Here is a 23,378-nt window from a genome sequence, read left to right as displayed (position 1 = left end):
TACACTAAGTGTATAATTATATCAAATGGCTTCTTTCGTGGGGAGAGTAAATTTAGTAATTTGGAAAGAACCGTAAATTCATTATGGCCAGGGACGGCTCTAGCAATTTCGCCGCCCCAAGCACGGCGGCACGCCGTGGGGGGTGCTCTGCCGGTCGCCGGTCCCGTGGCTCCGGTGGACCTCCTGCAGACGTGCCTGCGGAGGGTCCGCTGGTCCCGCGGCTCCAGTGGACCTCCTGCAGGAGTGCCTGCGGATGCTCCATCGAAGCCACGGGACCAGCGGACCCTCGGCACGCCTGCAGGAGGTCCACCGGAGCCGCCTGCTGCCCTCCCGGCAACCGGCAGAGCGCCCCCCGTGGCATGCCGCCCCAAGCATGCGCTTGGCCCTGATTATGGCCTTAAAAATATCCAGAGCAGCATTGCTCACTCTGTTCATCGGAGCATCTGTTAGAGATATTTGACTAAGCCAGGATTGCCACCCATCCTGAAAATTGCAGGACAGTTCCAATATTGAAATTCAAGATTGGCATCCAGCGGTCCAGGTTTGGTCAGGCTAGATGTAGAGGCCAAATTCATTTTGCCTGAGAGCCAAAGAGTTAAAAATGAATAAAGCCATCAGAGTACATCTGTTGGTTTGTGATTGACTAAGCAGATATCTGATGGGCGTCAAAAGGAAACTATTTTGTGCTAAATATATTGCATGAAGATTTTTCTGGGGGAAAGATTTTTATTTAAAACAAATAAATAAATACCTCTCCCCAAACAAATGATTTACCAGCACAATAAATGATCAAAAGAATTAGCTCAGATTGTATTTCAGACTGTCTAAAACAGACACTTGGGAAAGTCTAGGCTATCCTGGATTTTTCAGAACTGGGGAAAATATTTGCTGTAGCCAAATGACCCATAGTTCATTTTCCAAAAGGTGGTGATAGTTCTACAAATGGCATAGATAGATATGGTAGAAATGTTTTGTACAAGAAGTTTTTTCCAGCATAAACATGGTCTTTTTTTTAAGAAAAGAGGATTTTTTGTGAAAAATTGTCCAGATCTTTGAAGTTTTCTAGTGTTTGCAAAAGTTTCTGCAATATTTTTGAGATCATGTGAGAAATTATCAGTCATTTTTTGTTTAATGAAAGTGTGTTTTGGTAAATGAAAATGTTTGAGGATATCAACAATTTTGATAAACATTTTGATTTAAAAATAACGAAAGGATGTTGAAAAAAATCTCTAGCAAAAAAATTGAAAATGGGTCCACTTTGAACCATGAGAAGTAGAAGTAGTTTCAAAATTTCCCATGTAGCTGGTCAAAAGGTGGAAAAACAATTCTGACAGAGAGATCTGACTGTAATCTCCTACTGTAACTCATAAGCAATTCCAGTTAAGTCAGTGGAATTACATTAATCAATCCTGTAAATGAGAAGGATTACTTTGATGTGCAAGGTGTTCAGATACTGCCATGATAGTCTCTAGCTCTCTCTTGGTCTAATCTATCTTGGTTAGACTCAAGAGTTGGTAGTTGGCTCATCTATTACATCTCCTAGTCAATGCAGGGTTCTTTCCTAAAGTACATTTTCTAGACAATGCTTATTGCACAGCCTTCCCAAGGAAACTATTTGTACTTTTCTTCCTTTCTTCTTTTTTTAGCTTTAGGTGTAACCCCTGTGTATCACAGTAAATAATTCCTCTTACATCATACCTAGGAAGCAATCTAGGCACTTCATTCTACTATCCTTAGTGTATTTCATGCAGTGTCTTTTTTGGAAGAGTTCAGCAGAAACGCAAGCATTTATTTCTGATTGTTCACTTCAGTGCGGTCCTCTTCTGGTCCTGTTGATGACAATGGGAGTTTTGCCATGCCAGGATGTTTTAGCATATGCAGAAGTTAATAGCTTCACTTAACGTCCAGGGAATCTTTCAAAATGCTTTCAGAGACATAGTAATTATTCTCTTTTGCCGGATAGCACATTTCCTAATGCAGGGACGTATTACCGTCTTGATATTTCTGCATAAATTCCATTCATTTCAGTGGGACACTTCCACTTGCCATATGGAGAATGGAGGCAAATCTTGTCCTGAAATGCTGTTCCATTCTGAACAGTCTAAATTCTGGTGTAATTACAAGAACTGCACAAAACATTTCACAGCACCAGGAAATCACTGGAAACTCAGGTTGCTGAGCCAACATTTTGGACTGGGGTTTCAGTGGGGGTCTGAGCACCGAAGTCCCATAGAACTCTTTGTAAATCGCAGCCTTGGTGTGTTTCCATGAATGCTAAGCAAAATACTAACCTAAATCTAGGGAAAACTTAGAAGCCTGGGCCCCAGTCCAGATGAAATAAGAGGTTTGCTCAGGGGCCTTTTAAAACATGATTACTTGTTTAAAGAAAGTTTATTACGGCTGTGGCCACTGGGTATTGAATTTCAGCATATTACAGCTTTGTTCTGAGCAAGCCACTAGCTAATAGGATAATATGGAATATTTCACCAGACAATCTGGGAGGCAGTCATCCAAAAACGCAAAGCAGAGTCCTGGGATGTTAGCTAGAAAAGTGGTTTGAAACTTTGTAATTAGTAAGGCTATTTACCTGTGAAAATAACGCTGAAGTCCTGAAATACTCTCATGAGTAATACCTAGCTTTTAGATAGCAGTTTTCATCAGACCGTCACAGTGCTTTACCGAAGAGGTCAGTAGCTTTTCCCCTGCTAAAGAACAAAAATAGATCAGGTCTCTGCTCCTTACAGTGGTCGCAACTGGTTCTTTTTAAACACTGAAGGCCTGATTTCCTGAAGTGCTCAGCACTCACAGCTTAGACCAAATATGTGAAAGAGCTCTGACCCAGGTCCTCAAAGATATTTATGTGCCTAGCTCTGGGCTTCAGCTTCTAATCAGCCACCTAAGTCCAAAGGCCAAATTATCCAAAGATCTTGTAGAAAATTTGGCCACTTAGGAGTTTAAATGGGTATTACTGGGTACAGAGCTTATCCAGTGTTTCCAGCTCTCTTGATTTTATTGCAAGTCTTGTGATATTTGGTGTTTCTCTTAAAGGCCCAGCTCCTGGAGTCGGGTGATTATGTGAGCATCCCAGCTTTCATTTAACAATAATAATGTTCTAGCCCTCCTGGCTGTGGGGAGAAGCTTGAAAAATTGACCCCTCAAGACTCAAATAGCAAATAAAAAGAAGCCAGTACTGGTTATTTTTAAAATCATTTCATTTTTAAGTTGACTTTATGGGACCTGACTAGTGATTTTTTTTTTTGGAGTGCTTAGATTTGACAATGTATTATATTATTATTATTATGTATTTATTTATTTATTAATCTGGCCCCGTCTGACTATATGGCTAATTGGGTGGCAACTGCATTTATGCAAACAGGAAGGATGGCTTTGTGGATAAGACACTGGCTGGAACTCAGGAGACAGGAGTGTAATTCCTGGCTCTGTCACAGACTGCCTGTGTGACTTTGGGCAATTCACTTAATACCTCTGTGTCTCAGGCCCTCATCTGTAAAATGGGGTCAACAGCACTTTCATTCTTCCAGCCTCTGTCTGTTTCATATGTTCAGCTTGTACCTTCTTCTGGACGGCAACTGTCTCTTATTACATGTACGTTCAGCACTTCCCACAACTGGGTCCCAATCTCAGCTGGGGCCTGCCGTAATAAAGAGTTAACAGTCAAAAAACTATCTAAGATTCATCCTTTTTCTGGGGATCACTGTCTGAGTGATTCCAGGTAGTCCCATTCCAGAGTATGGATTCATGTACAAATCACATTTGCTTCAACTGTTTATTCTACATTCTTGCACATGGGAGGGAAGATCTTCAGTTACAATACCAGCATTCTACAATCCCTATGTATTGATAGTTACTGTAACAGGGTGGCTTGCCCGGTGGGCTGGAGAACCTGGGGCTAAGCCAGCCCTGACGACAGGATGAGCCTCCCTTTGAGAGGTGGTTTCAATATAAAAGGAACGGGAAGTTGCAGTAAAGGGGGAAGGCCCAGGAGACTGCCCTTATGTCTGTAGCTACATTAGGGAGCAAGAGGGCTCTGAGTCAGCAGGGAAGAAAGCTGCAGGAGCGGGAAAGGGTGGGAGAAAGTCCTGCAGGCAGGGAGGCCTCAAAGAGACCTGGACCAGATGGCAGGGACTCGAAAGGGCAGCTGGGATGAAGGCTGTGAGCGTTTGTGTTTTGTGTTATTGTGGGTGAATCAGGAAAGACCCCGAACTGCTTGGGGCCTAGAAGGCCAGTGGGCAGAGGTAGCCCCAGTAAATGGGACTCCAAGAGGGGATTTGATTGAACTACCCTTGAACTGAGTGAGTTCTTAGAGCTCCAAAGGGGGGGGGGGGAAACGGAGCAGGGTAGTGCTGGGGCACCCTGGCCACAAGGGGGCACTGTGGTGGTGGCTGGCTGTGTTACACTAATTCAGGGGTTCTCCGACTTTTGTACTGGTGACCCCTTTCACACAGCAAGCCTCTGAATGCGACCCACCCCCCCTTATACATTAAAAACACTTTTTTATATATTTAACACCATTATAAATGCTGGAGGCAAAGCAGGGTTTGGGGTGGAGGGTGACAGCTCGCGACCACCCATGTAATAACCTCGTGACCCCCTGAGGGGTCCCAACCCCCAGTTTGAGAACCCCTGCACTAACTGCATAGCCCATAAGCCATGAGGATGTCTGAAGTCTGTTAAAGAAGTGGCTGGACTGAGCTGACTCCCACAATCAGACCACTGAAAGTTATGCTGCCCTCCATCACACTGTTCTTTCTTTGTTTTAAAGAACCAGTGCGTGACTGTTGTGTGAAACCCTAGAGACTAGCCGCTCAGGGGTGTTGGACTCAGGCCTGCAGGAGGCTGAGCAGACTTATGAGTTGGCAAGTCCTGTTCATGTACCTTTCCTAATCTACAATAGATCTTCGTGTGTAGATGTGCTTCTCATTTGGGCCAAGTAACACCTGGAGAGCTGAGTGTTTTCTTTAGGGGTTTTCAGCAGCATGGTCACATTTTTCAAGAGTTTCATTCTGCCTGGTGAATTCTGATGAGCTCAGAGCTGGTTTCTTTATTACTTATCAATAGGCGAGTGGGGGCAACTTTGTCGTTCTTCTAAATGTCGGGTGGGATTTTCAGACAGGCTGTGTTGGCCTAACACTGCTCCCATTGCAAAGGGAGTTAGCCCCACCCCTCTCTCTGAGTGCCAGATCCTCAGCCAATAGGGGTTGGGTGCCTAACTCACTGGGATCCCTTTGAATATCCCAGGCTAAACAAAGTCATCAGTAGAGCCTTGGTTTATGTCTGTAGCTCCCTGATGTGCACTAAAGGACTTTTCTCCTCTGTCCCACCGATGTTTATTGCCAAGCAGGCTTGTATGGGACTCACTTTGGCTCCCTTCAGTGCTTATCTACATGGAGACAGCAGTAGAAGGGGAACGACACAAAGACCTCTTCCATCATGGACCGCAGCTCTCCAAGCCCGTACTGGCCTATAGCCTAGTCCTTGCTTTTATAGCAGCTGGAGAAATGGGATGAAAGATGCTTTTTGGTTTTGGATGTGTCAGGTAAGTAACGTCTGTTCCATTGGCTATAAATGATGCAGCAGGCAGGCACGCTTGTAGGTAAGAGATCTGCGTGGAGCACGATGAAAAGCCCATTTTGTATTGAGTGCAAGCAGCCTGTGGCCCAGCTTGCATTGCTGAGCCCTGGTGTCACACCAACCTGGGTCTCTCATGAAACCATGACCCTCTTTCTCCAGTTCCACTAGCTCTTCTATTCTCCACACTTCTCAAGGCTGTACTTTTAGAACAACGTTTCACCTTCCCCGTCCCCTCCATGATATGTCATTAGCATTTCCTGTAGAAACTGGTCGGCAGCTAATATTAACTGAGCCTCCTTGACTTTTTTTCCCAGGGAATTTTCATTCCATTAGCTCTCTGGATCTGCATGAATGTAAGTAAATTATGTCTAGCAATATAATTAGAATCTGTATAGATTAGTATACATGATTACTTCTGCATGTCAGTTTCTATTGCCCAGTCCCAGATCAAAAGCAGTTTCTGAAATTTCACAGTATCCAGTTCTCAATCACTGCTTTAACAGAGAACATAGCGGATATGCTTTCCACAGTACCAGGCAGGGGCGGCTCCAGGCCCCAGCACGCCAAGCGCGTGCTTGGGGCGGCATGCCGCGGGGGGCACTCTGCCGGTCGCCGGGAGGGCGGCAGGCGGCTCCAGTGGACCTCCCGCAGGCATCCCTGTGGAGGGTCTGCTGGTCCCGTGGCTTCGGTGGAGCATCCGCAGGCGTGCCTGCGGGAGGTCCACCGGAGCCGCGGGAGCAGCGGACCCTCCGCAGGCACGCCTGCAGGAGGTCCACCGGAGCCGCGGGACCGGCAGAGCGCCCCCTGTGGCGTGCCGCTATGCTTGGGGCGGCGAAATGGCTAGAGCCGCCCCTGGTACCAGGCATTTACATTTACATGTGCTTTGGGGAAGGCACAACTATTAACTTCTACTTTTCGCATGTGTGGTCACTTCTTACTCTTATTACAAATGTAGGTAACTAAATGAAACCTGAGCTCTTCTGAAAATCTGTTTTTGCAAAATCACTTGACATATTATTTAACAGGTTCCAACCATGTTTAGAGCGTGGTAGAAGACCCACTTTATAGTTATATTTATCAGTGTGTAGTGTGATAAAGTTCCTCCTCTACCTTGGTGGGTCCTGCGCTTATTGGTGGATTTTGCTAGCTTCAGAGATCTTCCTGTGTGGGATCAGGAGTTGAGAAGTTTTGGGGGGAACCTGGGCCAGCCCTCTACCCCGGGTTCCAGCCCAGGGCCTGTGGACTGCAGCTGTCTAGAGTGCCTTCTGGAATAGCTACAATTCCCTGGGCTACTTGCCCATGGCCTCCTCCCAACACCTTCTTTGTCCTCATCACAGGACCTTCCTCCTGATGTCTGATAACGCTTGTACTCCTCAGTCATCCAGCAGCACAGCCTCTCACTCCCAGCTCCTTACACACACACCACCAACTGGAGTGAGAGCCTTTTTATACTAGGTGTCCTGATTAGCCTTAATTAATTCTAGTAACTTCCCAATTGGCTACAGGTGTCCTAATTAGCCTGCCTGCCTTAATTAGTTCTAGAAAGTTCCTGAGTGTTCTAGAATAGTCCCTGTTATCTTACCGAGGGAAAAGGGACCTGCTTAACCTGGAGCTAAAGTATCTATCTTCGACCACTCTCTTGTAGCCGTCTGGCCTGACCCTGTCACAGTAGCAAACAAGGGAGTATTAAAAGGACACAATTAAAATGCAAAACTAAAAGGATAAAAAGTGGGTTTTTTTAAAGGTACTGAGACTCACAGCTCTCGTTAAAGTCAAGTACCTATTTATTGAAGTGCCTAATCAAATATTGGGAGTGGACCACATCCACTCTGACTGAATTGGCCTTGTCAGCACTGGTCCTCCACTTGTAAGGTAACTCCTTTCTCGTCACATGCCAGTATATTTATGCCTGTATCTGTAATTTTCATTCCATGCATCTGAAGAAATGGGTTTTTATACCCACGAAAGCTTATGCTCAAATAAAGCTGTTAGTCTTCAAGGTGCCACCAGACTCCTCATTGTTTTTGTGGCTACAGATTAACACGGCCACCCCTCTGATAATATGGCGTTAGTAGCCCATGTTTGAATATTTGGTCACATAATTAGAAAATTAAAAGTTGAGTGTACACAGATTTCGTATGACCTTTTGGCTACGTTCACAGACAAGTTTTAGCAGGAGATTGTAGAAAAAGATGCTGTACTTGTATTTGAGAACTAGTCTCTGCTCATGGAATTGAAGATCATACCATAATGCACACATGCAAGGGACATGCAAGGTTATAAGAATGAAGCTTTAAAGCCGGACCAAATTCTGACATCCTTTGTGGAACAATGGGATCTAAAACTGACCCTCTGGTTATTTTAGGAGCCTGGTACCCTCACACTTAGCTAGTCTGGATGGTAACATTGCCTTAACTGGTGACTTCTTTAGTCTTCTATGATTGGTTGCTAGGGAATACACATGAACAGCCTTAACTATAAGGTGTTGGGGGCATGGGGGGAAGGATCTGGGGCTTAAGAGCTTGAAATACAAAGGAATTTAACCCTTTCTCTTGAGTGCTATTTTACACCGAAAGAAGAACACAGTTGCTTTTGTCATTTTGCTAGGCTCTCCTCGTGCCAGCAGTATGACATTTCCAGTCTGTATATATCAAGCGTGCAGTTCTCACTCTCAGGAGCTGTATGCCGCATGTCTCTGCAACTACGGTGCCCATTTCTTGTAGGTCAGCTTTGAGATCATATCTGGCACACTTTGACTCTCATTGTTTTCCTGGGTGAGGGATGTTTTTCATTCTGGCTGCTCTGAGGGTCCCTGCTGACTCTAACCAGATGCTAATTGACATTTCTGATGCATCTCAGAAGAGAGAGAAAGTACAAAAGGTTGATCTAACTCATAACCATTTTCAACAACATGCTATATGGTATTTCAGAATCATTTCTGAAACCTGCATTTCATTGGCAAGTGAGATAATAGACGTGACCAAAACAACCTCTGAGGGTCTCAGGTAGTGTAAATTGGCATAACTTCATTGAAGTCAATAGAATTATGGTGATTTCCAGTAACTGATTTACAGTGATCTACACCTGGCCTTGACTATCTGCCTCTATGTATTTATATTCCCTCTGTCATCAGTGGATTTTTAATCTCTTTTTCGTGCATTGCAGGAATGTTGTCTTATCCCCTTTTCACAGATGGGAAACTGAAGCACAGAGTTGAAGTAACTTGATTAAGGTCACAGAGTGAGCCTATGGGAGAACTGAGAATTGAACCCCCAGTTTTCTGAGTCCCAATACGACGCCTGAACCACAAGACCATGGTTTTTTCTCTATGGGCTCTCTTGGTCAAGTCTTATTTGGTCAAGTGTTATTTATGCCACAGTATTGTTAATCCTTTTAACATTCCAAGTAAAATGAAGGCTGTCAGTGAATCTCCATTGTTCATGGGGATTAGACAGGAATCTATTTGATCACTGCTTTTAGTGATCTTCTTAACTAAAGGCAGTAGATTAGTTAATTTAGTAGTCTTAATATTCCCTTGTTAGGCTGTCACAGTGAGTTCATATGCTTAAGATTCGCTGATGCCTCATGGAAAATCTTAAAATATTGTTAAGAGCAGATCTTGCAGTCCTGTGAAACCAAAACTCCCAGTGGGAGATTATCCTGTATCACCTGTGAGGGCAGCATTTTTGAGTCCCTTCTGGTTATGTCTCATGTATGTTCTCTGTATTACATCTAGGGATTATTGTGTGAAAACATGATCTTTAAGACAGATCTTCAGCTAGTGTAATTGACTGCAGTGGAGCTATGCTGAGCAACACCAGCATAGCATCCAGCCCATACTCCCAGCTCCAGCCATGGCCCAGCACCCAGTTTTGCGAGGTTCCGCACAAACACAGAACAAAAAGATAGTCCCTGCCCCCAGGAACATGTGGCTGATTGGCCAGTTCCTTAGCTAGTAATTCAGCAGTGTCCCACTTACACCTGTTTCCACCAGCTGAACATCTGGCCCTGGGTTTGAGATATAAACAAAGTTGTCTCCAGATAGATTCAGAATATTGATGAATGTTTACAGTGGGGAAGCAGCCTTTAAAGGGGTCATGTCAAAGCTGGCAAACCTACGGTTTGGGGTGGGGGTGTGTGATCCCTCTGTCATGCACATCCCATTCCTCCATGCTGAGGACTGCACCTGTTTCCCTTCAGTGTAGGTAGGTGGGACAAAACTGACACATGCCCACTTGAACACCTGTGATCGCACCTTGACCGCGTAGCCTGGATCTGTTGTTGTTTCCTAAAGGAAAAATAATGGCGATTGGGGGAGGTCCCGGATGACTGGAAAAAAGCTAATGTAGTGCCCATCTTTAAAAAAGGGAAGAAGGAAGATCCAGGGAACTACAGGCCAGTCAGTCTCACCTCAGTCCCTGGAAAAATCATGGAACAGGTCCTCAAGGAATCAATCCTGAACCACTTAAAGGAGGGGAAAGTGATCAGGAACAGTCAGCATGGATTCACCAAGGGCAAGTCATGCCTGACTAACCTAATTGCCTTTGATGATGAGATAACCGGCTCTGTGGATGAGGGGAAAGCAGTGGATGTGCTATTTCTGGACTTTAGCAAAGCTTTTGATACAGTCTCCCACAGTATTCTTGCCAGCAAGTTAAAGAAGTCTGGGCTGGATGAATGGACGGTAAGGTGGATAGAAAACTGGCTAGATGGTCAGGCTCAACGGGTAGTGATCAATGGTTCCATGTCTAGTTGGCAGCCGGTATCAAGTGGAGTGCCCCAAGGGTCGGTGCTGGGGCCGGTTTTATTCAATATCTTCATTAACGATCTGGAGGATGGTGTGGACTGCACCCTTAGCAAGTTTGCAGATGACACTAAACTGGGAGGAGTGGTTGATACGCTGGAGGGTAGGGCTAGGATACAGAGGGACCTAGACAAATTAGAGGATTGGGCCAAAAGAAATATGATGAGGTTCAACAAGGACAAGTGCAGAGTCCTGCACTTAGGACGGAAGAATCCCATGCACTGCTACAGACTAGGGACCGAATGGCTGGGCAGCAGTTCTGCAGAAAAGGACCTAGGGGTTACGGTGGACGAAAAGCTGAATATGAGTCAACAGTGTGCCCTTGTTGCCAAGAAGGCTAATAGCATTTTAGGTTGTATAAGTAGGGGCATTTCCAGCAGATCGAGGGATGTGATCATTCCCCTCTACTCAGCACTGGTGAGGCCTCATTTGGAGTACTGTGTCCAGTTTTGGGCCCCACACTACAAGAAGGATGTGGATAAATTGGAGAGAGTCCAGCGGAGGGCAACAAAAATGATTAGGGGGCTGGAGCACATGACTTATGAGGAGAGGCTGAGGGAACTGGGATTGTTTAGTCTGCAGAAGAGAAGAATGAGGGGGGATTTGATAGCTGCTTTCAACTACCTGAAAGGGGGTTCCAAAGAGGATGGATCTAGACTGTTCTCAGTGGTAGAAGATGACAGAACAAGGAGTAATGGTCTCAAGTTGCAGAGGGGGAGGTTTAGGTTGGACATTAGGAAAAACTTTTTCACTAGTAGGGTGGTGAAGAACTGGAATGGGTTACCTAGGGAGGTGGTGGAATCTCCTTCCTTAGAGGTTTTTAAGGTCAGGCTTGACAAAGCCCTGGCTGGGATGATTTAGTTGGGTTTGGTCCTGCTTTGAGCAGGGGGTTGGACTAGATGACCTCCTGAGGTCCCTTCCAACCCTGAGATTCTATGATTCTATGATTCTAAAGGGAGTAGCAGAGTATCTGGTATCTTCCTAATGCTGCAGCTCTCCTACTAGTGGATGGAGAGATCGGTCAGGATCAGAACTAAGTTTAAACAGGGTATTGGGCCAGATCCTCTGTTGTTGGAAATGGGTGAAGCTCCATTAATTTAAATGGAGCTTTCCCAACCGTCTTGGATGGTTTAGACACAACAAGCCCTGCACCTTGGCAGGGGGTTAGACTTGACTCTCACGGTCCCTTTTAACCCATGATTCTATGATTTACACCAGCTGAGGTTCTGGCCTGTTAAGGGTAGCATAAATATTGAGTATGCCAATCTTAATAGCATCCTCTCACCCATGGGTGAGGTTTCTTCACCTTTGTGAAGATTTGATTTTGAAATGTGTCTTACCTGTAATGAGTTGGATTCTCAACTGGTCAAAAGGGCATGGTAATCAATAGGGCTACACTGGTTTCTACCAGCTGAGGATCGGTCCTGTTATATCTATTGGGAAGTGAAAGAAAAATTATAAACACAAATGGACAATAGTTTAATGAGTAGTTCTTTAAAACTTTTCCAGACAACTCCCAAACTATATCTCCATTTCCAAAAGAAAGTCAGGGGGAGATGCTGATTCTCACCATCTGAGAAAGTGGTACTGAGGAGGATATGGTCTCTATTGCCTATGGCAGGGGTTGGCAACCTTTCAGAAGTGGTGTGCCGAGTCTTCAATTATTCGCTCTAATTTAAGGTTTCGTGTGCCAGTAATACATTTTAACGTTTTTAGATGGTCTCTTTCTATAAGTCTATAATATATAACTAAACTATTGTTGTATGTAAAGTAAATAAGGTTTTTAAAACATTTAAGAAGCTTCATTTAAAATTAAATTAAAACGCAGAGCCCTCCGGACTGGTGGCCAGAACCCAGGCAGTGTGAGTGCCACTGAAAATCAGCTTGTGTGCCATCTTTGGCACGTGTGTCATAGGTTGCCTACCTCTGGCCTATAGTGTCCATTGGGCATCTCAGTAACATCTGAGCAGTTTTTCCTCCCATCCATTCTTATCTGACAGTATGAAGGAAAGGGTGACCTACAAGATACTTTATATCTTGCTTTTGAAGCACATGAAAGATCTGCTCTGCCTGCTAATTCTCCGGACATTCTGAACCCAGCAATAAATAGAAAGGCCTCTGCTTCTTTAACTGAAATTATTTCCTGCTGGCAGTAAGGGCCACAATGATGCTCAGATTTTCAAAATGATCTTCCCAAATTTATACTTCTTCTGTAGGAATGAAAAGCCTTAATCTGTCATTGGACGTTTGCTGCAAAGTCCACGCAGCTCCTAAATGCCCATGTGCATCTGAGCACAATGTGTGTCCCTCTGTATAACTGTCAGTCTTGAGGGGGGTGTGTGTTTTCTCCATGCCTTTCTCTTCTATGATAACTTGTGCTCTGCTGTAATCTTGTTGCTAGCTTAGCACTGGGTTTCTCCTTAGATATAGTCCTTGTACCTCTCCTACAAAGATTCACACTTTCTTGACTTAAAAAAAAAAGTATTTCAACCACTTTGCTTTGTTATGGAAATACTATTTACCTGGCATTTTCTCTGTTAAAAGTAATACACCTCTCTCTCCTTCTTTCAAATTGCAGCTCTCTTCAACTCTCTCTCTCTGCCTCCAGGGATCTCTTCTCTATATTCAAGTGATGCTCCCTCTGAGGCGAGCATAAGAGTGTGTTTTCACTCTTCAAAAGTAAGTCTATTTGGTTTGTCCCTTGTCTCTATTCTGCCAGTTTTTCTGCTCAGGAAATCCCATGATTAACAAAAATGCACACTTAGAGCAAGATCCTATTGTCCTTATGCTGAGTAATTCCAGACTCTACAGGTGGGATCATAGGAACGGCTCCTCAACTCTTGTAAACGCAATGACTCTGGGGAATCCGTTCTGTTCCATTGAAATCAATGGGGCTATAAAGAAAGAAACTACACAGTGTGGGTGGCAGAATATGGCCACAGTAGCTGTAAATGGGAAAGAATTTTTTCCCCCTTCGCAATATTGTGGAGTCATAAGCAAAGACTGACAGTGTCCTAATTTGGAATCCAAAACTTTTCCTCCTTTTTTTGGATTTTGTTTTTGACTTCACCTTCTAGCCCAGGGGTAGGCAACCTATGGCACATGAGCTGATTTTCAGTGGCACTCACACTGTGGGTCCTGGCCACCAGTCTGGGGGGCTCTGCATTTTAAATTTAAATGAAGCTTCTTAAACATTTTTAAAAACCTTATTTATTTTACGTACAACAATAGTTTAGTTATATATTATAGACTTATAGAAAGAGACCTTCTAAAAACATTAAAATGTATTACTGGCATGCAAAACCTTAAATTAGAGTGAATGAATGAAGACTCGGCACACCACTTCTGAAAGGTTGCCGACCCCCGTTCTAGCCCAAATGTAGATGTCCTCACTAGAGTAAATGCCAGTAGTAGGCCTTTAAAGGGATGGCTTTAGCTAGCTTGCTGCATTCTACATGGATAAAAGCCACTCCAGGACTGTCTTGGGGTTTTTGAGTGCAGAGTTGAGTCAAATTAAACTTAGTTTTGGATGAGGATTTCCATGGTCTTCTGGATTCCATGAGAACCATCACCTTTGCCCTCTTTTTTGTGGTCAACTCAGGCCACAATTAGCCAAAGTCTTGCATTAGAGGAGATCTTGGATGCCCGTATGACATGCCCCAGAAAATGTATGAGTGCTTGGTCACCAAACACAACTTAGTGCCTAGCATAACATGCCCTTAAAATGTTTCCAGATAATGAGAGCAAGAATGGAGGTGGCCAATCAGTAAGCGTGATATAATTGATATCCTGGTGTCAAATGAAAGATGTCTGATGTCACTTATTGCCTGGCTTTCCCAATCCTTGAAGGGGGAGAGAATTAACTAACACAATGAAGAAAAAAAGGTAAGATTAATTCTCCATGGCTCATTTGAAATGAAGACCCAAGATTTAGTCTCTTAATGATATTCTACCTTGAGCTCAACAAGTATGTGACTTCTTTGAAGGATCCACTTACAGCATCATTAATTACAGAAAAGTTCAACAAGCTGTATTTCAGTGATATTTTCTCAGCTTGTCAGAAATATGTGAGGGGTGTGTGTGTGTGTGTGTGTGTGCAAACATCAGACTTCTAAAGCTCTGTAAATAGCACAAAGGGAACATGAAACTGACTTAGCAGGGCACCCAGTGATTCCCCCTCTGCAAAGTGACTTTCCAGCTGGTGGAGATGCAGTGTAGGATTCTCGCTTTCCTTGAGATCTAGCTGTATGCCGCAGTGGTCTGGGCCACGTACAGGGGCAAGGTGTCTGGTAAACTGTCTCACTGCCATCTGTGGTTGTATACAGCCGTTAGGGGAATGTTCAAAGTTCAGTGCCTAACATTAGGCACTGAAATCAAGTGCCTGATTCTCAGAGCACCCTGAACTCCCACTAAAGTCCATAGGCCATATGGGCGCTCAGAACCTCTGAATATTCGTGTATCTGACTTTAGGCATCTGTGTTTGAGGATGTTGGCCACTAACTTTGACTGAGGACCGGTTCCAAAGCCCAATGGAAAGCTTTCTGTTGATTTTGATGGGCTTTAGCAAACGCCACGCAACTCTTAGAAAATGCAACTGTTAATTTCTGTGCAACCTTCTTGTTTGGGTAAACCAATATAATTTCCCTAGGCTCTTTAGGGATCAATCACATCTCCCACACCATGGTGCAGGTTAACAAGGCCAGCCACATTTAGCCCTCACTCAGGCAAGTAAATGTCACTTATCAAAGGTTAAGGTACATTTCCCAAGGCAGCTGATGACCCCATTCTAAACACTATTAATCCATTTTTCTCCTAAATTATAATGGCATTTTACAAACCTGTTTAAGGTGCACTCAGGAGCAGAGATTCTCTTACTGGTGATGACCATCCTGCACTCCATCACTAACCAGTCAGCTCATCTACCTTAATCTTTGTGCAACTGATCGACTGATGCTGGCATATATAATAAGGCATTGCAAATGCACCCCCCACACACATACACACACCCCTCCTCCAGACTGAAATGGAAAGGGGGATGGGAGGGAGGCAGGCAGGAGCATAACCAGAGCCTCATTGCGATCTGCCAATTGCCAGGTGACGGATGGCATCTGGGGATCATTACCAGATGGTGTAAGTTAAAGTAGCCTCTAGGCTGCTGTAACCTATGCTGGGACTGCAGCTGTTTAGGACAAGAAGCTGGGAGTTGCAGCAGGTTCCCTGATGGCCTGCCCAGTCCAGCCCTGCAGGGAGCAGATCTTTACACAGAACCAGATTAGAGGCTAGATTCCCTTAGGTGCTATATTAAGAACTGGACACTTCCCTTTGTCAGCTGCATTTCACCCTTTTTAAAGAGGAGGAATTCTGCAGGTGCTGCATAAAGGCAAGTCATGCACACGGCAGTACCAATCATCTGTGCATCTCAAAGGCCTTTGCCAATTTCTTCACCTGCATGAGAATGGCTAGTGTGGCCATGACAGTCAGAATCACTTGGGGGAGGGTTTTCTTAGTGGCTCCTAACTTATCTGTGACACAGAGCATACTGTGCATGTGAAGGCATTCAGGTCCCTTATCACGACAGAGGGCTGGCTCTTCAGCTGCTGTCAATTGGCATTGAAGTCAACAGGGGTATAGTTTGCTTCCTGTTTCTTTCTCTTATGGGGGGAGGGATAGCTCAATGGTTTGAGCATTGGCCTGCTAAACCCAGGGTTGTGAGCTCAATCCTTGAGGAGGCCATTTAGGGATCTGGGGCAAAAATCAGTACTTGGTCCTGCTAGTGAAGGCAGGGGGCTGGACTCAATGACCTTTCAAGGTCCCTTCCAGTTCTAGGAGATTGGTATATCTCCAATTATTACCTTGATCTGGGGAAGGAGTTGGCCACTGGCCTATAGCAGAAGTGAATTATTATACAACCCATGCTGACTCACCTGTACTCACTGGTGCATACACTTCCTGCCCACCTGCACCTTTGCACCTAGATCCAGGCTTGATCAGTCTGTGCTAGGATAGGAGGAGTTTCTTCTTTTTCCTTTACACGACTGCATGGGTATGTCATCTGATGCACAGTCTAGCCCTTAGATCATGAGCTCATTCAGGCAGAGACTTTGGCCCTGGACAAACAAAAGATGACATGATTCTGACTGGGGCCTCTGGATGCTATTTCATTATTCAAAAGAATTCATTATTTTGCCTTGGGTAAGTCACTTTCCCTCTCTGTGCTTCTGTTTCCCCTCCTCCGCTTTGTCTTGTCTAGTTGGATTATAAGGTTTTCTGACAGAAATTGGCTCTTGCTACCTGTGCATACAACACCTAGCACAATGGGGCACCAATCTCTGTTGAGACTTTTACAAATTCACCCATGAAAGCTCATGTTCCAATACGTCTGTTAGTCTATAAGGTGCCACAGGACTCTTTGCTGCTTTTACAGATCCAGACTAACACGGCTACCCCTCTGATACAAATAATAGATCACCGTTTACAAAGATGCATGCAGTTTGTGGAACTGATTAATTTCTAAACAATTAATGTTTCCACAGACTATCCCGGTTCTCTTAGTGGGTATCCATTGATTAATATGCAACGTTAAATTATATCATCTCTTCATTCACCCTCTCCCCAGCAGTCACCCCTGATGCAGCCTGAACATAACTTGCGCTGTCCTTTGTTTCATCATTTCCCTATTAACATCTGTCTTATGGCAGCCAGCCTCGGGCTAGAACCAAACGCTCTTCATCCTTTTCTTTGTACTGCTCTTCTGGGATGGGCGGCCTTGAGCCCATGCTTTCTAGGACCCCAAGACCTGGGTCACCTTCAAATACTAACAGACCAGAAACAATTTCACGTCACATCTGCCCCATTAAGATACGTTTGTAGCTCTAAGTCTAGCCCTTCCAGTTGTTTGCAGGAAATGCACTCTGGAGCTGTGGCTCTAGCAGCAGGTGCCTCTACTGCTGGAGCTAAAAGACCATCTCCATCAGCAAGAAGAGTCATAAAACTCCACACATGGTCTAGCCACCAGACAGAGCCAGAGCCACACTGTGCTAGCATAGGCCCTTGTTGGACCACTTAATTCATAAATGATGAAGTTCTCCTATTTCCCTCTACCTTTCAGCAGAGGTTGGGGTGAGAGAGAGGGGTGTATCCTGGGAGACCGACAGCTTTAGGGCTATTCACTATTAAGGACCAGATCATAGAATCATAGAATCTCAGGGTTGGAAGGGACCTCAGGAGGTCATCTAGTCCAACCCCCTGCTCAAAGCAGGACCAAACCCAACTAAATCATCCCAGCCAGGGCTTTGTCAAGCCTGACCTTAAAAACCTCTAAGGAAGGAGATTCCACCACCTCCCTAGGTAACCCATTCCAGTTCTTCACCACCCTACTAGTGAAAAAGTTTTTCCTAATGTCCAACCTAAACCTCCCCCTCTGCAACTTGAGACCATTACTCCTTGTTCTGTCATCTTCTACCACTGAGAACAGTCTAGATCCATCCTCTTTGGAACCCCCTTTCAGGTAGTTGAAAGCAGCTATCAAATCCCCCCTCATTCTTCTCTTCTGCAGACTAAACAATCCCAGTTCCCTCAGCCTCTCCTCATAAGTCATGTGCTCCAGCCCCCTAATCATTTTTGTTGCCCTCCGCTGGACTCTCTCCAATTTATCCACATCCTTCTTGTAGTGTGGGGCCCAAAACTGGACACAGTACTCCAAATGAGGCCTCACCAGTTCTGAGTAGAGGGGAATGATCACATCCCTCAATCTGCGGGAAATGCCCCTACTTATACAACCCAAAATGCCATTAGCCTTCTTGGCAACAAGGGCACACTGTTGACTCATATTCAGCTTTTCGTCCACTGTAACCCCTAGGTCCTTTTCTGCAGAACTGCTGCCCAGCCATTCGGTCCCTAGTCTGTAGCAGTGCATGGGATTCTTCCGTCCTAAGTGCAGGACTCTGCACTTGTCCTTGTTGAACCTCATCATATTTCTTTTGGCCCAATCCTCTAATTTGTCTAGGTCCCTCTGTATCCTAGCCCTACCCTCCAGCGTATCAACCACTCCTCCCAGTTTAGTGTCATCTGCAAACTTGCTAAGGGTGCAGTCCACACCATCCTCCAGATCGTTAATGAAGATATTGAATAAAACCGGCCCCAGCACCGACCCTTGGGGCACTCCACTTGATACTGGCTGCCAATTAGACATGGAACCATTGATCACTACCCGTTGAGCCCGACCATCTAGCCAGTTTTCTATCCACCTTACCGTCCATTCATCCAGCCCAGACTTCTTTAACTTGCTGGCAAGAATACTGTGGGAGACTGTATCAAAAGCTTTGCTAAAGTCCAGAAATAGCACATCCACTGCTTTCCCCTCATCCACAGAGCTGGTTATCACATCATAGAAGGCAATTAGGTTAGTCAGGCATGACTTACCCTTGGTGAATCCATGTTGACTGTTCCTGATCACTTTCCCCTCCTTTAAGTGGTTCAGGATTGATTCCTTGAGGACCTGTTCCATGATTTTTCCAGGGACTGAGGTGAGACTGACTGGCCTGTAGTTCCCTGGATCTTCCTTCTTCCCTTTTTTAAAGATGGGTACTACATTAGCCTTTTTCCAGTCATCCGGGACCTCCCCCGATCGCCATGATTTTTCAAAGATAATGGCCAATGGCTCTTCAATCTCATCGGCCAACTCCTTTAGCACCCTTGGATGCAGCACATCCGGCCCCATGGACTTGTGCTCCTCCAGCTTTCCTAAATAGCCCGAACTACTTCTTTCTCCACAGAGAGCTGGTCACGTCCTCCCCATACCATGCTGCAGAGTGCAGCTGTCTGGGAGCTGACCTTGTCTGTGAAGACAGAGGCAAAAAAAAGCATTGAGTACACTAGCTTTCTCCACATTCTCTGTCACTAGGTTCCCTCCCTCATTCAGCAAGGGGCCCACACTTTCCTTGACTTTCTTCCTGTTGCTAACATACCTAAAGAAACCCTTCTTGTTACTCCTAACATCTCCGGCTAGCTGCAACTCCAAGTGTGATTTGGCCTTCCTAATTTCACACCTGCATGCCTGAGCAATACTTTTATACTCCTCCCTGGTTATTTGTCCAATCTTCCACTTCTTGTAAGCTGTTCTTTTGTGTTTAAGACGAGCAAGGATTTCACTGTTAAGCCAAGCTGGTCGCCTGCCATATTTACTTTTCTTCCTACACATCGGGATGGTTTGTTCCTGCAACCTCAATAAGGTTTCTTTGAAATACAGCCAGCTTTCCTCGACTCCTTTCCCCGTCATGTTATTCTCCCAGGGGACCTTGCCCATCAGTTCCCTGAGGGAGTCGAAGTCTGCTTTTCTGAAGTCCAGGGGCTCTGTTCTACTGCTTTCCCTTTTTCCTTGTGTCAGGATCCTGAACTTGACCATCTCATGGTCACTGCCTCCCAGGTTCCCATCCACTATTGCTTCCTCTACTATTTCTTCCCTGTTTGTGAGCAGCAGGTCAAGAAGAGCTTTTCCCCTAGTTGGTTCCTCCAGCACTTGCACCAGGAAATTGTCCCCTACACTTTCCAGAAACTTCCTAGATTGTCTGATCACTGCTGTATTGCTCTCCCAGCAGATATCGGGGTGATTAAAGTCACCCATGAGAACCAGGGCCTGTGATCTAGCAACTTCTGTTAGTTGCTGGAAGAAAGCCTCATCCACCTCATCCCCCTGGTCCGGTGGTCTGTAGCAGACTCCCACCATGACATTACCCTTGTTGTTCATACTTCTAAAGTTAATCCAGAGACTCTCAGGTTTTTCTGTAGTTTCATACTGGAGCTCTGAGCAGTCATACTGCTCTCTTACATACAACGCAACTCCCCCACCTTTTCTGCCCTGCCTGTCCTTCCTGAACAGTTTATATCCATCCATGACAGTACTCCAATCATGTGAGTTATCCCACCAAGTCTCTGTTATTCCAATTACATCATAATTCCCTGACTGTGCCAGGACTTCTAGTTCTCCCTGCCTGTTCCCCAGGCTTCTTGCATTTGTGTATAGGCACTTAAGATAACCCGCTGATTGTCCCGCTTTCTCAGTCTGAGACAGGAGTCCTCCCCTCTTGCAGTCTCCTGCTTGTTCTTCCTCCCAGTATCCCACTTCCCCACTTACCTCGGCCCAGCATGGGCCAGTAACAGCCATTATTATTAGCCCTCTAGAGGCAGTAGCCAAGATTCAGGGCCCTACTGCTCGATGCTGTACACAAGATATGAAACTCTTCCTGCCTCAATGACTTGCAGACAAAACAAAGGACAGGAGGGGAAACTGAGACACAGAAAAGTGAAATGACTTGCCAGGGTCAAACAGCAAGTCAGACCTGGGAGTAGAACAACGTGAGAATATCCATACTAGGTCCAATGGTCCATCTAGCCCAGTATCCTGTCTTCCAACAGAGGTCAGTGCCAGATTCTTCAGAGGGAATGAACAGAACAAGGCAATTATTGTGTGATCCATCCCCTTGTCCACTCCCTGCTTCTGGCAGTCAGAGACCGAGGAACACCCAGAGCATGGGGTTGTGTCCCTGACCATCTTGGCTAATAGCCATTGATGGAGGTATCTGCCATGAACTTACCTAGTTCTTTTTTTAACCCACTTTTACTTACAGCCTTCACAATATCCCTTGGCAACGAGTTCCAAAGCTTGACTGTGCGTTGTGTGGAGAACAGGGCTGGCTCCAGGCACCAGCTTATCAAGCAGCTGCTTGGGGCGGCAACTCCGGAGCGGGTGGCACTTTCAGGTATTCAGCGGCAATTCGGTGGAGGGTCCCTCACTCCTGCTCAGAGCAAAGGACCTCCCGCTGAATTGCCGCAGATCGCGATTGCCGCTTTTTTTTTTTTTTTTATGCTGCTTGGGGCAGCAAAACCCCTGGAGCCGGCGCTGGTGGAGAAGTACTTTCTTCGGTTTGTTTTAAACCTGCTGACTATTAGTTTCATCGGCTGACCCCTGGTTCTTGTGTTTTGAGAAGTGGTAATAACACTTCTTAATTCACTTTCCTCACACCATTATTTTACAGACCTCCATCATATTCTCCCCTACTTAATTGTCTCTTTGCTAAGCTGAACACCCAGTCCTTTTAAACTCTCTTATGAAAACTATTCCATATTCCTAATTATTTTTGTTGCCCTTCTCTGTATTTTTTCCAATTGTACTTTCTCTTTTGAGATGGGGTGACCAGGATTGTATGCATTATTCAAGATGTGGCTGCACCATGGATTTACATTATGACATTTTCTGACTTATCTATCTGTTTGCCAATGGTTCCTAACATTCTGTTAGCTTTTTTGACTGCTGCTGCATGTTAAGGAAATATTTTCAGAGAACTATCCAAGATGATGCTAATATCTTTCCTGAGTGGTAACAGCTAATTTAAACCCCATCATTTTCTATGTATAGGTGGGATTATGTTTTTCAACGTGCATTACTTTGCATTTGTCAACATTGAATTTCTTCTGCCGTTTTGTTGCCCAGTCACCCAGTTTTGTGAGATCCCCGTCACAGTCAGCTTTGAACTTAACTATCTTGAGTAATTTAGTATCATCTACTAACTTTGCTGCCTCACTCTTTACCCCTTATTCCGGATAATTTATAAATGTGTTGAATTACCTCTCTCCGGTGTGAAAACTGACCATTTATTCCTACCGTTTGTTTCCTGTCCTATAACCAGTTACTGATCTGCGAGAGGAGCTCTCCTCTTATCCCATGACAGCTTACGTTGCTTCAGAGCCTTTGGTGAGGGACCTTTCTGAAAGTCCAAGAACACTATATCCACTGGATCCCCTTCGTCAGTGTTTGTTGCCCCCCTCAAAGAATTTGAATAGATGGGTGAGGTATGATTGCCCTGTGCAAAAGCTGTTGACTGTTCTCTAACATACTGTGTTAATCTGTGTTTGAAAATTCTGTTATTTTACTATAAATTTCAACCTATTTGCCTGGTACTGGAGTTAGGTTTACGGGCTTGTAATTGCCAGGTTCACCTCCGGGACCTTTTAAAAAAAAAAAAAAAAAAGAGCGAGACATTACATTATCTATCCGCTACTCATCTGGTAGAGAAGCTGATGTAAGTGATAGGTTACATTCCATAGTTCGTGCTGCAATTTCATATCTGAGTTCCTTCAGAACTCTAGGGTGAATACCCTTTGTCCTCGTGACCTGTTTAGTTTATCAGTTTGTTTCAAAACCATCTCTACTGACACCTCAAGCTGTGACAGTTCCTCAGATTTGTCACCTAAAACGAATTGCTCAGGTGTGGGGATCTCGCTGACTTCCTCTGCAGTGAAAACCAATGCAAAAAATTAATTTAGCTTCTCTGCAACAGACTTGTCTTCCCTGAGTGCTCCTATGGCACCTTGATCATCCACGTCCCCCACTGATTGTTTGGCAGCCTTCCTGCTTCTGATGTACTTAAAATAATTAACATTTTTTTTGTCTTTTGCTAGTTGCTCTTCAAAATTTTTCCTTGACCTGCAAAATTATACTTTTACACTTGAACCTCAGGCTCCTAGATCTCATTTCAATGTCTCAAAGACATGCTGAAGCTCTTTATGTTGTATTTATTTATAATTTGCATGTATGGCTTAGGTTTAGATGAAACTGGTTCTCCTCCTGTCTGGGAAACTAGTGCATGAATGGGATCAGTGAATTTGTCAAACGAAGCTTAAATCAATTCAATTCCCTTGGGTTTAATAATATTAATAATAATAATAATAAGTACATAACATTTCTCCCATGGTTACTTTGATATATGCATTTACAAAACCACAGACAAAGAGGAAAATAACCCAAATTGCAGGTATCATGCTTTGAAATCATCTTCCCACAGCAAGAAGTTCATTAACCCCCTGATCTAGCTGCCTCGTTGAATCACAGATCTATAAAGGAGCACTTTGTATGTAGCACTGTTCAAAGGCAGTGAGGGGCATCCATCACTGTGTAATAAGCTATGGATGGTGTTTAGTGCCTTGT

This window comes from Mauremys mutica, chromosome 5, assembly GCF_020497125.1.
Source record: "Mauremys mutica isolate MM-2020 ecotype Southern chromosome 5, ASM2049712v1, whole genome shotgun sequence".
In the NCBI taxonomy this organism is placed as follows: Eukaryota; Metazoa; Chordata; order Testudines; family Geoemydidae; genus Mauremys; species Mauremys mutica.
The sequence above is the reverse complement of the archived record's forward strand: the minus strand, read 5'-3'. Positions refer to the sequence as shown.